The sequence below is a fragment of the Schistocerca gregaria genome, chromosome 4 (genome assembly GCF_023897955.1).
Source record: "Schistocerca gregaria isolate iqSchGreg1 chromosome 4, iqSchGreg1.2, whole genome shotgun sequence".
NCBI lineage: Eukaryota > Metazoa > Arthropoda > Insecta > Orthoptera > Acrididae > Schistocerca > Schistocerca gregaria.
In genome coordinates this window covers 26,266,777-26,286,493 of record NC_064923.1, presented here as the reverse complement: position 1 = coordinate 26,286,493, position 19,717 = coordinate 26,266,777, and the positions used below count along the sequence as shown (strand labels likewise).

The window sequence follows — 19,717 nt, the reverse complement described above, 5'->3', positions numbered from 1 at the left end:
AAAACACGACCGAGAGAGGAATCAAACACGCAATCTTCGGATACGAAGTCCGACGCCTTATCCATTAGGCCACACGGTCACAGACAAACAAGTGGAACTTATATACGACTCATCTCAAAACGCTCACACCAATGAGGAGTTGTGTTTTCGTTCTACACAGACGCTGCCCCTTGCTCTTTCCCACCCATTTGACACATTCAACCTGCTACGAGACCTACCAAATATAGACTGGGAAACTAAACCACACACTTTGTGCATTCGGAAATGTAAGGCAGGGCGTCCCTCGCCGCATTTGCTACGATGTCCATTTGCTACTTCTGCAGAAGTGGCGGCGGCGGCGTCGGCGACGACGACGACGACGACGACGACGACGACGACGACGACGACCGCGGAAGGCTCTGAGATATGTGAGAAATACATCTATAAAATATATTTCAGACTGTCCCATCCCACCTTATGCTGTACCGCTTTGGCAAATGCTTTATCTGCGCCATTCGCCTTAATCACATCTGAGAGTAATTCTTAATAAAACGCCTCTCGCTAATTGTTAGTCATCCCAAATACTGTTTGCTATAAGGCCACGACGCGCAACTGATATCCAAAATTCGTCTGCCTCCTGTGAGGATCGAACTCACGACCCCTGGTTTACTAGACCAGTGCTCTGCCACTGAGCTAAAGAGGCGCGGCCTAGCGGTACTTTTGCGTACTTCATCCTTACGGTCGTCTGGATCATCAGACTTCAGCTGACAACACTTCATATTACCGTCTAATATTTGCAGCTATGGCGACCCATTACTGCTTGCCTACACATCTGACACGTAAAGGAAGTGCTCTCCAAATAACACCACTTGCATTTCAGAACATGTCTTTCACACATGTCTACAAAATCACCTTCACCTTCAAATACAGTTTCGTAGCGACTGACGGAGACGTAGGCAAAGTTTAAAGTTGCTATTTCCATTACATCACGTTAATCAGAAAAACGGTAAGTTACATCTGCAGAGGAACAAAATTCCGTTCCTCCCCACATGGGGCTCGAACCCACGACCCTGGGATTAAGAGCCTTATGTTCTACCGACTGAGCTAGCCGCGCTGAGTCGGTGAGTATATGCCGGTTAGCACGTCACACAGTACTCGTTTGGGTTGATTGGTCCCATACAGAACCTCCCCATGTTGCCTAATGTTTTCCTAACGTCACACTCGTCACGTAGTTCACTTTTATTTCATAATCATTTCTGAGAGGTAACAGAATTGCATGACAACCTGCAGAGCTAGTTTCGTCAAAATTAACACACATACTTGATGTGACTCATAAGCCGAACGAGTTACTTTCCGACGTTATTTTAGATGTGCAAGTGCCAGTCAAAAACACGCGGCGACGGCAATATGCAAACCAATTCGCTAGTTAACACCGGTCTTGTTGTGCGTGTTTCAAGCTCAAGAGCATCTCCAAGCAGAAAATGGTCAACAGCAACGTTCACACGGGTTCGTACTGCTCAAGTGCTGCACTAAAATGGTATGTTTCTTTTTCATATCTGGAAAAACACGACCGAGAGAGGAATCAAACACGCAATCTTCGGATACGAAGTCCGACGCCTTATCCATTAGGCCACACGGTCACTGACAAACAAGTGGAACTTATATACGACTCATCACAAAACGCTCACACCACTGAGGAATTGTGTTTTCGTTCTACACAGACGCTGCCCCTTGCTCTTTCCCACCCATTTGATACATTCAACCTGCTACGAGACCTACCAAATATAGACTGGGAAACTAAACCACACACTTTGTGCATTCGGAAATGTAAGGCAGGGCGTCCCTCGCCGCATTTGCTACGATGTCCATTTGCTACTTCTGCAGAAGTGGCGGCGGCGGCGACGACGACGACGACGACGACGACGACGACAACCGCGGAAGGCTCTGAGATATGTGAGAAATACATCTATAAAATATATTTCAGACTGTCCCATCCCACCTTATGCTGTACCGCTTTGGCAAATGCTTTATCTACGCCATTCGCCTTAATCACATCTGAGAGTAATTCTTAATAAAACGCCTCTCGCTAATTGTTAGTCATCCCAAATACTGTTTGCTATAAGGCCACGACGCGCAACTGATATCCAAAATTCGTCTGCCTCCTGTGAGGATCGAACTCACGACCCCTGGTTTACTAGACCAGTGCTCTGCCACTGAGCTAAAGAGGCGCGGCCTAGCGGTACTTTTGCGTACTTCATCCTTACGGTCGTCTGGATCATCAGACTTCAGCTGACAACACTTCATATTACCGTCTAATATTTGCAGCTATGGCGACCCATTACTGCTTGCCTACACATCTGACACGTAAAGGAAGTGCTCTCCAAATAACACCACTTGCATTTCAGAACATGTCTTTCACACATGTCTACAAAATCACCTTCACCTTCAAATACAATTTCGTAGCGACTGACGGAGACGTAGGCAAAGTTTAAAGTTGCTATTTCCATTACATCACGTTAATCAGAAAAACGGTAAGTTACATCTGCAGAGGAACAAAATTCCGTTCCTCCCCACATGGGGCTCGAACCCACGACCCTGGGATTAAGAGCCTTATGTTCTACCGACTGAGCTAGCCGCGCTGAGTCGGTGAGTATATGCCAGTTAGCACGTCACACAGTACTCGTTTGGGTTGATTGGTCCCATACAGAACCTCCCCATGTTGCCTAATGTTTTCCTAACGTCACACTCGTCACGTAGTTCACTTTTATTTCATAATCATTTCTGAGAGGTAACAGAATTGCATGACAACCTGCAGAGCTAGTTTCGTCAAAATTAACACACATACTTGATGTGACTCATAAGCCGAACGAGTTACTTTCCGACGTTATTTTAGATGTGCAAGTGCCAGTCAAAAACACGCGGCGACGGCAATATGCAAACCAATTCGCTAGTTAACACCGGCCTTGTTGTGCGTGTTTTAAGCTGAAGAGCATCTCCAAGCAGAAAATGGTCAACAGCAACATTCACACGGTTTCGTACTGCTCAAGTGCTACACTAAAACGGTATGTTTCTTTTTCATATCTGGAAAAACACGACCGAGAGAGGAATCAAACACGCAATCTTCGGATACGAAGTCCGACGCCTTATCCATTAGGCCACACGGTCACTGACAAACAAGTGGAACTTATATACGACTCATCTCAAAACGCTCACACCACTGAGGAGTTGTGTTTTCGTTCTACACAGACGCTGCCCCTTGCTCTTTCCCACCCATTTGATACATTCAACCTGCTACGAGACCTACCAAATATAGACTGGGAAACTAAACCACACACTTTGTGCATTCGGAAATGTAAGGCAGGGCGTCCCTCGCCGCATTTGCTACGATGTCCCTTTCCTACTTCTGCAGAAGTGGCGGCGGCGGCGACGACGACGACGACGACGACGACGACGACGACGACAACCGCGGAAGGCTCTGAGATATGTGAGAAATACATCTATAAAATATATTTCAGACTGTCCCATCCCACCTTATGCTGTACCGCTTTGGCAAATGCTTTATCTACGCCATTCGCCTTAATCACATCTGAGAGTAATTCTTAATAAAACGCCTCTCGCTAATTGTTAGTCATCCCAAATACTGTTTGCTATAAGGCCACGACGCGCAACTGATATCCAAAATTCGTCTGCCTCCTGTGAGGATCGAACTCACGACCCCTGGTTTACTAGACCAGTGCTCTGCCACTGAGCTAAAGAGGCGCGGCCTAGCGGTACTTTTGCGTACTTCATCCTTACGGTCGTCTGGATCATCAGACTTCAGCTGACAACACTTCATATTACCGTCTAATATTTGCAGCTATGGCGACCCATTACTGCTTGCCTACACATCTGACACGTAAAGGAAGTGCTCTCCAAATAACACCACTTGCATTTCAGAACATGTCTTTCACACATGTCTACAAAATCACCTTCACCTTCAAATACAGTTTCGTAGCGACTGACGGAGACGTAGGCAAAGTTTAAAGTTGCTATTTCCATTACATCACGTTAATCAGAAAAACGGTAAGTTACATCTGCAGAGGAACAAAATTCCGTTCCTCCCCACTTGGGGCTCGAACCCACGACCCTGGGATTAAGAGCCTTATGTTCTACCGACTGAGCTAGCCGCGCTGAGTCGGTGAGTATATGCCGGTTAGCACGTCACACAGTACTCGTTTGGGTTGATTGGTCCCATACAGAACCTCCCCATGTTGCCTAATGTTTTCCTAACGTCACACTAGTCACGTAGTTCACTTTTATTTCATAATCATTTCTGAGAGGTAACAGAATTGCATGACAACCTGCAGAGCTAGTTTCGTCAAAATTAACACACATACTTGATGTGACTCATAAGCCGAACGAGTTACTTTCCGACGTTATTTTAGATGTGCAAGTGCCAGTCAAAAACACGCGGCGACGGCAATATGCAAACCAATTCGCTAGATAACACCGGTCTTGTTGTGCGTGTTTCAAGCTCAAGAGCATCTCCAAGCAGAAAATGGTCAACAGCAACGTTCACACGGTTTCGTACTGCTCAAGTGCTGCACTAAAACGGTATGTTTCTTTTTCATATCTGGAAAAACACGACCGAGAGAGGAATCAAACACGCAATCTTCGGATACGAAGTCCGACGCCTTATCCATTAGGCCACACGGTCACAGACAAACAAGTGGAACTTATATACGACTCATCTCAAAACGCTCACACCAATGAGGAGTTGTGTTTTCGTTCTACACAGACGCTGCCCCTTGCTCTTTCCCACCCATTTGACACATTCAACCTGCTACGAGACCTACCAAATATAGACTGGGAAACTAAACCACACACTTTGTGCATTCGGAAATGTAAGGCAGGGCGTCCCTCGCCGCATTTGCTACGATGTCCATTTGCTACTTCTGCAGAAGTGGCGGCGGCGGCGTCGGCGACGACGACGACGACGACGACGACGACGACGACGACGACGACCGCGGAAGGCTCTGAGATATGTGAGAAATACATCTATAAAATATATTTCAGACTGTCCCATCCCACCTTATGCTGTACCGCTTTGGCAAATGCTTTATCTGCGCCATTCGCCTTAATCACATCTGAGAGTAATTCTTAATAAAACGCCTCTCGCTAATTGTTAGTCATCCCAAATACTGTTTGCTATAAGGCCACGACGCGCAACTGATATCCAAAATTCGTCTGCCTCCTGTGAGGATCGAACTCACGACCCCTGGTTTACTAGACCAGTGCTCTGCCACTGAGCTAAAGAGGCGCGGCCTAGCGGTACTTTTGCGTACTTCATCCTTACGGTCGTCTGGATCATCAGACTTCAGCTGACAACACTTCATATTACCGTCTAATATTTGCAGCTATGGCGACCCATTACTGCTTGCCTACACATCTGACACGTAAAGGAAGTGCTCTCCAAATAACACCACTTGCATTTCAGAACATGTCTTTCACACATGTCTACAAAATCACCTTCACCTTCAAATACAGTTTCGTAGCGACTGACGGAGACGTAGGCAAAGTTTAAAGTTGCTATTTCCATTACATCACGTTAATCAGAAAAACGGTAAGTTACATCTGCAGAGGAACAAAATTCCGTTCCTCCCCACATGGGGCTCGAACCCACGACCCTGGGATTAAGAGCCTTATGTTCTACCGACTGAGCTAGCCGCGCTGAGTCGGTGAGTATATGCCGGTTAGCACGTCACACAGTACTCGTTTGGGTTGATTGGTCCCATACAGAACCTCCCCATGTTGCCTAATGTTTTCCTAACGTCACACTCGTCACGTAGTTCACTTTTATTTCATAATCATTTCTGAGAGGTAACAGAATTGCATGACAACCTGCAGAGCTAGTTTCGTCAAAATTAACACACATACTTGATGTGACTCATAAGCCGAACGAGTTACTTTCCGACGTTATTTTAGATGTGCAAGTGCCAGTCAAAAACACGCGGCGACGGCAATATGCAAACCAATTCGCTAGTTAACACCGGTCTTGTTGTGCGTGTTTCAAGCTCAAGAGCATCTCCAAGCAGAAAATGGTCAACAGCAACGTTCACACGGGTTCGTACTGCTCAAGTGCTGCACTAAAATGGTATGTTTCTTTTTCATATCTGGAAAAACACGACCGAGAGAGGAATCAAACACGCAATCTTCGGATACGAAGTCCGACGCCTTGACCATTAGGCCACACGGTCACTGACAAACAAGTGGAACTTATATACGACTCATCTCAAAACGCTCACACCTCTGAGGAGTTGTGTTTTCGTTCTACACAGACGCTGCCCCTTGCTCTTTCCCACCCATTTGATACATTCAACCTGCTACGAGACCTACCAAATATAGACTGGGAAACTAAACCACACACTTTGTGCATTCGGAAATGTAAGGCAGGGCGTCCCTCGCCGCATTTGCTACGATATCCATTTGCTACTTCTGCAGAAGTGGCGGCGGCGGCGACGACGACGACGACGACGACGACGACGACGACAACCGCGGAAGGCTCTGAGATATGTGAGAAATACATCTATAAAATATATTTCAGACTGTCCCATCCCACCTTATGCTGTACCGCTTTGGCAAATGCTTTATCTGCGCCATTCGCCTTAATCACATCTGAGAGTAATTCTTAATAAAACGCCTCTCGCTAATTGTTAGTCATCCCAGATACTGTTTGCTATAAGGCCACGACGCGCAACTGATATCCAAAATTCGTCTGCCTCCTGTGAGGATCGAACTCACGACCCCTGGTTTACTAGACCAGTGCTCTGCCACTGAGCTAAAGAGGCGCGGCCTAGCGGTACTTTTGCGTACTTCATCCTTACGGTCGTCTGGATCATCAGACTTCAGCTGACAACACTTCATATTACCGTCTAATATTTGCAGCTATGGCGACCCATTACTGCTTGCCTACACATCTGACACGTAAACGAAGTGCTCTCCAAATAACACCACTTGCATTTCAGAACATGTCTTTCACACATGTCTACAAAATCACCTTCACCTTCAAATACAGTTTCGTAGCGACTGACGGAGACGTAGGCAAAGTTTAAAGTTGCTATTTCCATTACATCACGTTAATCAGAAAAACGGTAAGTTACATCTGCAGAGGAACAAAATTCCGTTCCTCCCCACGTGGGGCTCGAACACACGACCCTGGGATTAAGAGCCTTATGTCCTACAGACTGAGCTAGCCGCGCTGCCTCGGTGAGTATATGCCGGTTAGCACGTCACACAGTACTCGTTTGGGTTGATTGGTCCCATACAGAACCTCCCCATGTTGCCTAATGTTTTCCTAACGTCACACTCGTCACGTAGTTCACTTTTATTTCATAATCATTTCTGAGAGGTAACAGAATTGCATGACAACCTGCAGAGCTAGTTTCGTCAAAATTAACACACATACTTGATGTGACTCATAAGCCGAACGAGTTACTTTCCGACGTTATTTTAGATGTGCAAGTGCCAGTCAAAAACACGCGGCGACGGCAATATGCAAACCAATTCGCTAGTTAACATCGGTCTTGTTGTGCGTGTTTCAAGCTCAAGAGCATCTCCAAGCAGAAAATGGTCAACAGCAACGTTCACACGGTTTCGTACTGCTCAAGTGCTACACTAAAACGGTATGTTTCTTTTTCAGATCTGGAAAAACACGACCGAGAGATGAATCAAACACGCAAATCTTCGGATACGAAGTCCGACGCCTTATCCATTAGGCCACACGGTCACTGACAAGCAAGTGGAACTTATATACGACTCATCTCAAAACGCTCACACCACTGAGGAGTTGTGTTTTCGTTCTACACAGACGCTGCCCCTTGCTCTTTCCCACCCATTTGATACATTCAACCTGCTACGAGACCTACCAAATATAGACTGGGAAACTAAACCACACACTTTGTGCATTCGGAAATGTAAGGCAGGGCGTCCCTCGCCGCATTTGCTACGATGTCCATTTGCTACTTCTGCAGAAGTGGCGGCGGCGGCGGCGTCGGCGACGACGACGACGACGACGACGACGACGACGACGACGACGACGACCGCGGAAGGCTCTGAGATATGTGAGAAATACATCTATAAAATATATTTCAGACTGTCCCATCCCACCTTATGCTGTACCGCTTTGGCAAATGCTTTATCTGCGCCATTCGCCTTAATCACATCTGAGAGTAATTCTTAATAAAACGCCTCTCGCTAATTGTTAGTCATCCCAGATACTGTTTGCTATAAGGCCACGACGCGCAACTGATATCCAAAATTCGTCTGCCTCCTGTGAGGATCGAACTCACGACCCCTGGTTTACTAGACCAGTGCTCTGCCACTGAGCTAAAGAGGCGCGGCCTAGCGGTACTTTTGCGTACTTCATCCTTACGGTCGTCTGGATCATCAGACTTCAGCTGACAACACTTCATATTACCGTCTAATATTTGCAGCTATGGCGACCCATTACTGCTTGCCTACACATCTGACACGTAAACGAAGTGCTCTCCAAATAACACCACTTGCATTTCAGAACATGTCTTTCACACATGTCTAAAAAATCACCTTCACCTTCAAATACAGTTTCGTAGCGACTGACGGAGACGTAGGCAAAGTTTAAAGTTGCTATTTCCATTACATCACGTTAATCAGAAAAACGGTAAGTTACATCTGCAGAGGAACAAAATTCCGTTCCTCCCCACGTGGGGCTCGAACCCACGACCCTGGGATTAAGAGCCTTATGTTCTACCGACTGAGCTAGCCGCGCTGAATCGGTGAGTATATGCCGGTTAGCACGTCAACACAGTACTCGTTTGGGTTGATTGGTCCCATACAGAACCTCCCCATGTTGCCTAATGTTTTCCTAACGTCACACTCGTCACGTAGTTCACTTTTATTTCATAATCATTTCTGAGAGGTAACAGAATTGCATGACAACCTGCAGAGCTAGTTTCGTCAAAATTAACACACATACTTGATGTGACTCATAAGCCGAACGAGTTACTTTCCGACGCTATTTTAGATGTGCAAGTGCCAGTCAAAAACACGCGGCGACGGCAATATGCAAACCAATTCGCTAGTTAACACCGGTCTTGTTGTGCGTGTTTCAAGCTCAAGAGCATCTCCAAGCAGAAAATGGTCAACAGCAACGTTCACACGGTTTCGTACTGCTCAAGTGCTGCACTAAAACGGTATGTTTCTTTTTTATATCTGGAAAAACACGACCGAGAGAGGAATCAAACACGCAATCTTCGGATACGAAGTCCGACGCCTTATCCATTAGGCCACACGGTCACTGACAAACAAGTGGAACTTATATACGACTCATCTCAAAACGCTCACACCACTGAGGAGTTGTGTTTTCGTTCTACACAGACGCTGCCCCTTGCTCTTTCCCACCCATTTGATACATTCAACCTGCTACGAGACCTACCAAATATAGACTGGGAAACTAAACCACACACTTTGTGCATTCGGAAATGTAAGGCAGGGCGTCCCTCGCCGCATTTGCTACGATGTCCATTTGCTACTTCTGCAGAAGTGGCGGCGGCGGTGGCGGCGGCGACGACGACGACGGCGACGACGACGACGACGACGACGACGACAACCGCGGAAGGCTCTGAGATACGTGAGAAATACATCTATAAAATATATTTCAGACTGTCCCATCCCACCTTATGCTGTACCGCTTTGGCAAATGCTTTATCTGCGCCATTCGCCTTAATCACATCTGAGAGTAATTCTTAATAAAACGCCTCTCGCTAATTGTTAGTCATCCCAGATACTGTTTGCTATAAGGCCACGACGAGCAACTGATATCCAAAATTCGTCTGCCTCCTGTGAGGATCGAACTCACGACCCCTGGTTTACTAGACCAGTGCTCTGCCACTGAGCTAAAGAGGCGCGGCCTAGCGGTACTTTTGCGTACTTCATCCTTACGGTCGTCTGGATCATCAGACTTCAGCTGACAACACTTCATATTACCGTCTAATATTTGCAGCTATGGCGACCCATTACTGCTTGCCTACACATCTGACACGTAAACGAAGTGCTCTCCAAATAACACCACTTGCATTTCAGAACATGTCTTTCACACATGTCTACAAAATCACCTTCACCTTCAAATACAGTTTCGTAGCGACTGACGGAGACGTAGGCAAAGTTTAAAGTTGCTATTTCCATTACATCACGTTAATCAGAAAAACGGTAAGTTACATCTGCAGAGGAACAAAATTCCGTTCCTCCCCACGTGTGGCTCGAACCCACGACCCTGGGATTAAGAGCCTTATGTTCTACCGACTGAGCTAGCCGCGCTGCCTCGGTGAGTATATGCCGGTTAGCACGTCACACAGTACTCGTTTGGGTTGATTGGTCCCATACAGAACCTCCCCATGTTGCCTAATGTTTTCCTAACGTCACACTCGTCACGTAGTTCACTTTTATTTCATAATCATTTCTGAGAGGTAACAGAATTGCATGACAACCTGCAGAGCTAGTTTCGTCAAAATTAACACACATACTTGATGTGACTCATAAGCCGAACGAGTTACTTTCCGACGTTATTTTAGATGTGCAAGTGCCAGTCAAAAACACGCGGCGACGGCAATATGCAAACCAATTCGCTAGTTAACACCGGTCTTGTTGTGCGTGTTTCAAGCTCAAGAGCATCTCCAAGCAGAAAATGGTCAACAGCAACGTTCACACGGTTTCGTACTGCTCAAGTGCTGCACTAAAACGGTATGTTTCTTTTTCATATCTGGAAAAACACGACCGAGAGAGGAATCAAACACGCAATCTTCGGATACGAAGTCCGACGCCTTATCCATTAGGCCACACGGTCACAGACAAACAAGTGGAACTTATATACGACTCATCTCAAAACGCTCACACCAATGAGGAGTTGTGTTTTCGTTCTACACAGACGCTGCCCCTTGCTCTTTCCCACCCATTTGACACATTCAACCTGCTACGAGACCTACCAAATATAGACTGGGAAACTAAACCACACACTTTGTGCATTCGGAAATGTAAGGCAGGGCGTCCCTCGCCGCATTTGCTACGATGTCCATTTGCTACTTCTGCAGAAGTGGCGGCGGCGGTGGCGGCGGCGGCGGCGGCGACGACGACGACGACGACAACCGCGGAAGGCTCTGAGATATGTGAGAAATACATCTATAAAATATATTTCAGACTGTCCCATCCCACCTTATGCTGTACCGCTTTGGCAAATGCTTTATCTGCGCCATTCGCCTTAATCACATCTGAGAGTAATTCTTAATAAAACGCCTCTCGCTAATTGTTAGTCATCCCAGATACTGTTTGTTATAAGGCCACGACGCGCAACTGATATCCAAAATTCGTCTGCCTCCTGTGAGGATCGAACTCACGACCCCTGGTTTACTAGACCAGTGCTCTGCCACTGAGCTAAAGAGGCGCGGCCTAGCGGTACTTTTGCGTACTTCATCCTTACGGTCGTCTGGATCATCAGACTTCAGCTGACAACACTTCATATTACCGTCTAATATTTGCAGCTATGGCGACCCATTACTGCTTGCCTACACATCTGACACGTAAACGAAGTGCTCTCCAAATAACACCACTTGCATTTCAGAACATGTCTTTCACACATGTCTACAAAATCACCTTCACCTTCAAATACAGTTTCGTAGCGACTGACGGAGACGTAGGCAAAGTTTAAAGTTGCTATTTCCATTACATCACGTTAATCAGAAAAACGGTAAGTTACATCTGCAGAGGAACAAAATTCCGTTCCTCCCCACGTGGGGCTCGAACCCACGACCCTGGGATTAAGAGCCTTATGTTCTACCGACTGAGCTAGCCGCGCTGAATCGGTGAGTATATGCCGGTTAGCACGTCAACACAGTACTCGTTTGGGTTGATTGGTCCCATACAGAACCTCCCCATGTTGCCTAATGTTTTCCTAACGTCACACTCGTCACGTAGTTCACTTTTATTTCATAATCATTTCTGAGAGGTAACAGAATTGCATGACAACCTGCAGAGCTAGTTTCGTCAAAATTAACACACATACTTGATGTGACTCATAAGCCGAACGAGTTACTTTCCGACGCTATTTTAGATGTGCAAGTGCCAGTCAAAAACACGCGGCGACGGCAATATGCAAACCAATTCGCTAGTTGACACCGGTCTTGTTGTGCGTGTTTCAAGCTCAAGAGCATCTCCAAGCAGAAAATGGTCAACAGCAACGTTCACACGGTATCGTACTGCTCAAGTGCTGCACTAAAACGGTATGTTTCTTTTTCATATCTGGAAAAACACGACCGAGAGAGGAATCAAACACGCAATCTTCGGATATGAAGTCCGACGCCTTATCCATTAGGCCACACGGTCACTGACAAACAAGTGGAACTTATATACGACTCATCTCAAAACGCTCACACCACTGAGGAGTTGTGTTTTCGTTCTACACAGACGCTGCCCCTTGCTCTTTCCCACCCATTTGATACATTCAACCTGCTACGAGACCTACCAAATATAGACTGGGAAACTAAACCACACACTTTGTGCATTCGGAAATGTAAGGCAGGGCGTCCCTCGCCGCATTTGCTACGATGTCCATTTGCTACTTCTGCAGAAGTGGCGGCGGCGGCGGCGACGACGACGACGACGACGACGACGGCGACGACGACGACGACGACGACGACGACAACCGCGGAAGGCTCTGAGATATGTGAGAAATACATCTATAAAATATATTTCAGACTGTCCCATCCCACCTTATGCTGTACCGCTTTGGCAAATGCTTTATCTGCGCCATTCGCCTTAATCACATCTGAGAGTAATTCTTAATAAAACGCCTCTCGCTAATTGTTAGTCATCCCAGATACTGTTTGTTATAAGGCCACGACGCGCAACTGATATCCAAAATTCGTCTGCCTCCTGTGAGGATCGAACTCACGACCCCTGGTTTACTAGACCAGTGCTCTGCCACTGAGCTAAAGAGGCGCGGCCTAGCGGTACTTTTGCGTACTTCATCCTTACGGTCGTCTGGATCATCAGACTTCAGCTGACAACACTTCATATTACCGTCTAATATTTGCAGCTATGGCGACCCATTACTGCTTGCCTACACATCTGACACGTAAACGAAGTGCTCTCCAAATAACACCACTTGCATTTCAGAACATGTCTTTCACACATGTCTACAAAATCACCTTCACCTTCAAATACAGTTTCGTAGCGACTGACGGAGACGTAGGCAAAGTTTAAAGTTGCTATTTCCATTACATCACGTTAATCAGAAAAACGGTAAGTTATATCTGCAGAGGAACAAAATTCCGTTCCTCCCCACGTGGGGCTCGAACCCACGACCCTGGGATTAAGAGCCTTATGTTCTACCGACTGAGCTAGCCGCGCTGAATCGGTGAGTATATGCCGGTTAGCACGTCAACACAGTACTCGTTTGGGTTGATTGGTCCCATACAGAACCTCCCCATGTTGCCTAATGTTTTCCTAACGTCACACTCGTCACGTAGTTCACTTTTATTTCATAATCATTTCTGAGAGGTAACAGAATTGCATGACAACCTGCAGAGCTAGTTTCGTCAAAATTAACACACATACTTGATGTGACTCATAAGCCGAACGAGTTACTTTCCGACGCTATTTTAGATGTGCAAGTGCCAGTCAAAAACACGCGGCGACGGCAATATGCAAACCAATTCGCTAGTTAACACCGGTCTTGTTGTGCGTGTTTCAAGCTCAAGAGCATCTCCAAGCAGAAAATGGTCAACAGCAACGTTCACACGGTTTCGTACTGCTCAAGTGCTGCACTAAAACGGTATGTTTCTTTTTCATATCTGGAAAAACACGACCGAGAGAGGAATCAAACACGCAATCTTCGGATATGAAGTCCGACGCCTTATCCATTAGGCCACACGGTCACTGACAAACAAGTGGAACTTATATACGACTCATCTCAAAACGCTCACACCACTGAGGAGTTGTGTTTTCGTTCTACACAGACGCTGCCCCTTGCTCTTTCCCACCCATTTGATACATTCAACCTGCTACGAGACCTACCAAATATAGACTGGGAAACTAAACCACACACTTTGTGCATTCGGAAATGTAAGGCAGGGCGTCCCTCGCCGCATTTGCTACGATGTCCATTTGCTACTTCTGCAGAAGTGGCGGCGGCGGTGGCGGCGGCGACGACGACGACGACGACGACGACGACAACCGCGGAAGGCTCTGAGATATGTGAGAAATACATCTATAAAATATATTTCAGACTGTCCCATCCCACCTTATGCTGTACCGCTTTGGCAAATGCTTTATCTGCGCCATTCGCCTTAATCACATCTGAGAGTAATTCTTAATAAAACGCCTCTCGCTAATTGTTAGTCATCCCAGATACTGTTTGCTATAAGGCCACGATGCGCAACTGATATCCAAAATTCGTCTGCCTCCTGTGAGGATCGAACTCACGACCCCTGGTTTACTAGACCAGTGCTCTGCCACTGAGCTAAAGAGGCGCGGCCTAGCGGTACTTTTGCGTACTTCATCCTTACGGTCGTCTGGATCATCAGACTTCAGCTGACAACACTTCATATTACCGTCTAATATTTGCAGCTATGGCGACCCATTACTGCTTGCCTACACATCTGACACGTAAACGAAGTGCTCTCCAAATAACACCACTTGCATTTCAGAACATGTCTTTCACACATGTCTACAAAATCACCTTCACCTTCAAATACAGTTTCGTAGCGACTGACGGAGACGTAGGCAAAGTTTAAAGTTGCTATTTCCATTACATCACGTTAATCAGAAAAACGGTAAGTTACATCTGCAGAGGACCAAAATTCCGTTCCTCCCCACGTGGGGCTCGAACCCACGACCCTGGGATTAAGAGCCTTATGTTCTACCGACTGAGCTAGCCGCGCTGCCTCGGTGAGTATATGCCGGTTAGCACGTCACACAGTACTCGTTTGGGTTGATTGGTCCCATACAGAACATCCCCATGTTGCCTAATGTTTTCCTAACGTCACACTCGTCACGTAGTTCACTTTTATTTCATAATCATTTCTGAGAGGTAACAGAATTGCATGACAACCTGCAGAGCTAGTTTCGTCAAAATTAACACACATACTTGATGTGACTCATAAGCCGAACGAGTTACTTTCCGACGTTATTTTAGATGTGCAAGTGCCAGTCAAAAACACGCGGCGACGGCAATATGCAAACCAATTCGCTAGTTAACACCGGTCTTGTTGTGCGTGTTTCAAGCTCAAGAGCATCTCCAAGCAGAAAATGGTCAACAGCAACGTTCACACGGTTTCGTATTGCTCAAGTGCTGCACTAAAACGGTATGTTTCTTTTTCATATCTGGAAAAACACGACCGAGAGAGGAATCAAACACGCAATCTTCGGATACGAAGTCCGACGCCTTATCCATTAGGCCACACGGTCACAGACAAACAAGAGGAACTTATATACGACTCATCTCAAAACGCTCACACCAATGAGGAGTTGTGTTTTCGTTCTACACAGACGCTGCCCCTCGCTCTTTCCCACCCATTTGACACATTCAACCTGCTACGAGACCTACCAAATATAGACTGGGAAACTAAACCACACACTTTGTGCATTCGGAAATGTAAGGCAGGGCGTCCCTCGCCGCATTTGCTACGATGTCCATTTGCTACTTCTGCAGAAGTGGCGGCGGCGGCGTCGACGACGACGACGACGACGACGACGACGACGACGACGACGACGACGACCGCGGAAGGCTCTGAGATATGTGAGAAATACATCTATAAAATATATTTCAGACTGTCCCATCCCACCTTATGCTGTACCGCTTTGGCAAATGCTTTATCTGCGCCATTCGCCTTAATCACATCTGAGAGTAATTCTTAATAAAACGCCTCTCGCTAATTGTTAGTCATCCCAGATACTGTTTGCTATAAGGCCACGACGCGCAACTGATATCCAAAATTCGTCTGCCTCCTGTGAGGATCGAACTCACGACCCCTGGTTTACTAGACCAGTGCTCTGCCACTGAGCTAAAGAGGCGCGGCCTAGCGGTACTTTTGCGTACTTCATCCTTACGGTCGTCTGGATCATCAGACTTCAGCTGACAACACTTCATATTACCGTCTAATATTTGCAGCTATGGCGACCCATTACTGCTTGCCTACACATCTGACACGTAAACGAAGTGCTCTCCAAATAACACCACTTGCATTTCAGAACATGTCTTTCACACATGTCTACAAAATCACCTTCACCTTCAAATACAGTTTCGTAGCGACTGACGGAGACGTAGGCAAAGTTTAAAGTTGCTATTTCCATTACATCACGTTAATCAGAAAAACGGTAAGTTACATCTGCAGAGGAACAAAATTCCGTTCCTCCCCACGTGGGGCTCGAACCCACGACCCTGGGATTAAGAGCCTTATGTTCTACCGACTGAGCTAGCCGCGCTGAATCGGTGAGTATATGCCGGTTAGCACGTCAACACAGTACTCGTTTGGGTTGATTGGTCCCATACAGAACCTCCCCATGTTGCCTAATGTTTTCCTAACGTCACACTCGTCACGTAGTTCACTTTTATTTCATAATCATTTCTGAGAGGTAACAGAATTGCATGACAACCTGCAGAGCTAGTTTCGTCAAAATTAACACACATACTTGATGTGACTCATAAGCCGAACGAGTTACTTTCCGACGCTATTTTAGATGTGCAAGTGCCAGTCAAAAACACGCGGCGACGGCAATATGCAAACCAATTCGCTAGTTAACACCGGTCTTGTTGTGCGTGTTTCAAGCTCAAGAGCATCTCCAAGCAGAAAATGGTCAACAGCAACGTTCACACGGTTTCGTACTGCTCAAGTGCTGCACTAAAACGGTATGTTTCTTTTTCATATCTGGAAAAACACGACCGAGAGAGGAATCAAACACGCAATCTTCGGATACGAAGTCCGACGCCACACGGTCACTGACAAACAAGTGGAACTTATATACGACTCATCTCAAAACGCTCACACCACTGAGGAGTTGTGTTTTCGTTCTACACAGACGCTGCCCCTTGCTCTTTCCCACCCATTTGATACATTCAACCTGCTACGAGACCTACCAAATATAGACTGGGAAACTAAACCACACACTTTGTGCATTCGGAAATGTAAGGCAGGGCGTCCCTCGCCGCATTTGCTACGATGTCCATTTGCTACTTCTGCAGAAGTGGCGGCGGCGGTGGCGGCGGCGACGACGACGTATTACCGTCTAATATTTGCAGCTATGGCGACCCATTACTGCTTGCCTACACATCTGACACGTAAACGAAGTGCTCTCCAAATAACACCACTTGCATTTCAGAACATGTCTTTCACACATGTCTACAAAATCACCTTCACCTTCAAATACAGTTTCGTAGCGACTGACGGAGACGTAGGCAAAGTTTAAAGTTGCTATTTCCATTACATCACGTTAATCAGAAAAAGGTAAGTTACATCTGCAGAGGAACAAAATTCCGTTCCTCCCCACGTGGGGCTCGAACCCACGACCCTGGGATTAAGAGCCTCATGTTCTACCGACTGAGCTAGCCGCGCTGAATCGGTGAATATATGCCAGTTAGCACGTCAACACAGTACTCGTTTGGGTTGATTGGTCCCATACAGAACCTCCCCATGTTGCCTAATGTTTTCCTAACGTCACACTCGTCACGTAGTTCACTTTTATTTCATAATCATTTCTGAGAGGTAACAGAATTGCATGACAACCTGCAGAGCTAGTTTCGTCAAAATTAACACACATACTTGATGTGACTCATAAGCCGAACGAGTTACTTTCCGACGCTATTTTAGATGTGCAAGTGCCAGTCAAAAACACGCGGCGACGGCAATATGCAAACCAATTCGCTAGTTAACACCGGTCTTGTTGTGCGTGTTTCAAGCTCAAGAGCATCTCCAAGCAGAAAATGGTCAACAGCAACGTTCACACGGGTTCGTACTGCTCAAGTGCTGCACTAAAACGGTATGTTTCTTTTTCATATCTGGAAAAACACGACCGAGAGAGGAATCAAACACGCAATCTTCGGATACGAAGTCCGACGCCTTATGCATTAGGCCACACGGTCACTGACAAACAAGTGGAACTTATATACGACTCATCTCAAAACGCTTACACCACTGAGGAGTTGTGTTTTCGTTCTACACAGACGCTGCCCCTTGCTCTTTCCCACCCATTTGATACATTTAACCTGCTACGAGACCTACCAAATACAGACTGGGAAACTAAACCACACACTTTGTGCATTCGGAAATGTAAGGCAGGGCGTCCCTCGCCGCATTTGCTACGATATCCATTTGCTACTTCTGCAGAAGTGGCGGCGACGACGACGACGACGACGACGACGACGACAACCGCGGAAGGCTCTGAGATATGTGAGAAATACATCTATAAAATATATTTCAGACTGTCCCATCCCACCTTATGCTGTACCGCTTTGGCAAATGCTTTATCTGCGCCATTCGCCTTAATCACATCTGAGAGTAATTCTTAATAAAACGCCTCTCGCTAATTGTTAGTCATCCCAGATACTGTTTGCTATAAGGCCACGACGCGCAACTGATATCCAAAATTCGTCTGCCTCCTGTGAGGATCGAACTCACGACCCCTGGTTTACTAGACCAGTGCTCTGCCACTGAGCTAAAGAGGCGCGGCCTAGCGGTACTTTTGCGTACTTCATCCTTACGGTCGTCTGGATCATCAGACTTCAGCTGACAACACTTCATATTACCGTCTAATATTTGCAGCTATGGCGACCCATTACTGCTTGCCTACACATCTGACACGTAAACGAAGTGCTCTCCAAATAACACCACTTGCATTTCAGAACATGTCTTTCACACATGTCTACAAAATCACCTTCACCTTCAAATACAGTTTCGTAGCGACTGACGGAGACGTAGGCAAAGTTTAAAGTTGCTATTTCCATTACATCACGTTAATCAGAAAAACGGTAAGTTACATCTGCAGAGGAACAAAATTCCGTTCCTCCCCACGTGGGGCTCGAACCCACGACCCTGGGATTAAGAGCCTTATGTTCTACCGACTGAGCTAGCCGCGCTGAATCGGTGAGTATATGCCGGTTAGCACGTCAACACAGTACTCGTTTGGGTTGATTGGTCCCATACAGAACCTCCCCATGTTGCCTAATGTTTTCCTAACGTCACACTCGTCACGTAGTTCACTTTTATTTCATAATCATTTCTGAGAGGTAACAGAATTGCATGACAACCTGCAGAGCTAGTTTCGTCAAAATTAACACACATACTTGATGTGACTCATAAGCCGAACGAGTTACTTTCCGACGCTATTTTAGATGTGCAAGTGCCAGTCAAAAACACGCGGCGACGGCAATATGCAAACCAATTCGCTAGTTAACACCGGTCTTGTTGTGCGTGTTTCAAGCTCAAGAGCATCTCCAAGCAGAAAATGGTCAACAGCAACGTTCACACGGTTTCGTACTGCTCAAGTGCTGCACTAAAACGGTATGTTTCTTTTTCATATCTGGAAAAACACGACCGAGAGAGGAATCAAACACGCAATCTTCGGATACGAAGTCCGACGCCACACGGTCACTGACAAACAAGTGGAACTTATATACGACTCATCTCAAAACGCTCACACCACTGAGGAGTTGTGTTTTCGTTCTACACAGACGCTG

At 46.4% G+C, this 19,717-nt stretch overlaps 12 non-coding genes across 12 annotated transcripts; all 12 read right to left on the bottom strand.

Annotated features, from left to right (window-relative positions):
* Positions 1-610: 610 nt before the first annotated feature.
* On the bottom strand, positions 611-682 carry Trnat-agu (transfer RNA threonine (anticodon AGU)). Its single transcript has one exon. It is a non-coding gene; the product is annotated as a tRNA-Thr (tRNA).
* Positions 683-2,135: 1,453 nt separating this feature from the next.
* Trnat-agu (transfer RNA threonine (anticodon AGU)) lies at positions 2,136-2,207 on the bottom strand. The gene has a single exon. It is a non-coding gene; the product is annotated as a tRNA-Thr (tRNA).
* A 1,459-nt stretch (positions 2,208-3,666) lies between these two features.
* On the bottom strand, positions 3,667-3,738 carry Trnat-agu (transfer RNA threonine (anticodon AGU)). Its single transcript has one exon. It is a non-coding gene; the product is annotated as a tRNA-Thr (tRNA).
* A 1,468-nt stretch (positions 3,739-5,206) lies between these two features.
* On the bottom strand, positions 5,207-5,278 carry Trnat-agu (transfer RNA threonine (anticodon AGU)). The gene has a single exon. It is a non-coding gene; the product is annotated as a tRNA-Thr (tRNA).
* A 1,456-nt stretch (positions 5,279-6,734) lies between these two features.
* On the bottom strand, positions 6,735-6,806 carry Trnat-agu (transfer RNA threonine (anticodon AGU)). Its single transcript has one exon. It is a non-coding gene; the product is annotated as a tRNA-Thr (tRNA).
* Positions 6,807-8,281: 1,475 nt separating this feature from the next.
* Positions 8,282-8,353, bottom strand: Trnat-agu (transfer RNA threonine (anticodon AGU)). The gene has a single exon. It is a non-coding gene; the product is annotated as a tRNA-Thr (tRNA).
* A 1,475-nt stretch (positions 8,354-9,828) lies between these two features.
* On the bottom strand, positions 9,829-9,900 carry Trnat-agu (transfer RNA threonine (anticodon AGU)). The gene has a single exon. It is a non-coding gene; the product is annotated as a tRNA-Thr (tRNA).
* Positions 9,901-11,359: 1,459 nt separating this feature from the next.
* On the bottom strand, positions 11,360-11,431 carry Trnat-agu (transfer RNA threonine (anticodon AGU)). Its single transcript has one exon. It is a non-coding gene; the product is annotated as a tRNA-Thr (tRNA).
* Positions 11,432-12,912: 1,481 nt separating this feature from the next.
* Positions 12,913-12,984, bottom strand: Trnat-agu (transfer RNA threonine (anticodon AGU)). Its single transcript has one exon. It is a non-coding gene; the product is annotated as a tRNA-Thr (tRNA).
* A 1,460-nt stretch (positions 12,985-14,444) lies between these two features.
* Positions 14,445-14,516, bottom strand: Trnat-agu (transfer RNA threonine (anticodon AGU)). The gene has a single exon. It is a non-coding gene; the product is annotated as a tRNA-Thr (tRNA).
* Positions 14,517-15,987: 1,471 nt separating this feature from the next.
* On the bottom strand, positions 15,988-16,059 carry Trnat-agu (transfer RNA threonine (anticodon AGU)). The gene has a single exon. It is a non-coding gene; the product is annotated as a tRNA-Thr (tRNA).
* A 2,575-nt stretch (positions 16,060-18,634) lies between these two features.
* Trnat-agu (transfer RNA threonine (anticodon AGU)) lies at positions 18,635-18,706 on the bottom strand. The gene has a single exon. It is a non-coding gene; the product is annotated as a tRNA-Thr (tRNA).
* Positions 18,707-19,717: the final 1,011 nt, after the last annotated feature.